The sequence below is a fragment of the Myotis brandtii genome, unplaced genomic scaffold (assembly GCF_000412655.1).
Source record: "Myotis brandtii unplaced genomic scaffold, ASM41265v1 scaffold469, whole genome shotgun sequence".
NCBI lineage: Eukaryota > Metazoa > Chordata > Mammalia > Chiroptera > Vespertilionidae > Myotis > Myotis brandtii.
In genome coordinates, this window is record NW_005367911.1 from 1,581,528 (window position 1) to 1,582,189 (window position 662).

Below are 662 nucleotides of genomic sequence, written 5' to 3' on the forward strand. Positions count from 1 at the left end.
TCCCTCTCAGGCCGGACCCACTCTGCGATAGCGGCTCCGCGGCGGCTCCACCGGAAACGACCCGGCCGCAGCCAATCACCACTCGGCTACTGACGTCAATGCGCCTCGCTCTGGCCAGAGCCGTCGCCTTGACAACCTTAAAGGCGCAGCGAGCAGCCCCATTTACTCTGCCGCCCCTTCTAGGAGGACCCCCTCCCCGCCCCTCCTCGTCCTGGAATCGTACCCCTTCTGCTCTTCTTTCCTTCTTAACTCCCCCGTTTTCCGCCACCCTTTTCTCACTCCCGCCTCTTCGCCGTTTCCCCACTCTTTCTAGCCCGGCGCTCCCCTCCTGTTCACCTGTCCCTCCTTACCTGCCCCTCTCGGGATGCCTCAGGGTCCCCTTTATTCTTCCCGCAGCTCTTGGCTCCCTCTCCGCGCGGCTTTCGGGAGCTCCCTTCTCTCCTCCGGTCCTGTCCTTCCTTTTCCTCTCCTCTCCTCCCTCTCCCAACCCTCACTCCTGCCACCTCCGCCTTTTCTCTCTCCTTTCAACCCCACGCCCCCGATCCCACCCCCAGCCCACGTGGGGCGTCTCGGATGTCAGGTGGTCGACTCCGCCCCTGCAGGGGAGGACGCGGGGCCCCCGCGGGGAGATTCGTGCAGTTTCCCTGCCCAGAGGAGGCGGC

At 65.1% G+C, this 662-nt stretch overlaps 1 protein-coding gene across 1 annotated transcript in view; it reads right to left on the reverse strand.

The window, feature by feature from the left end:
• The window catches only part of PRKAR1A (protein kinase, cAMP-dependent, regulatory, type I, alpha), a 19,669-nt gene extending 19,168 nt beyond the window's left edge, over window positions 1-501 (reverse strand). The window contains exon 1 of the mRNA XM_005875766.2: window positions 351-501. The gene's annotated coding sequence lies outside the window, so the exon portion shown is untranslated. The remainder of the gene's footprint in view (window positions 1-350) is intronic.
• Between the last annotated feature and the right edge of the window lie 161 nt (window positions 502-662).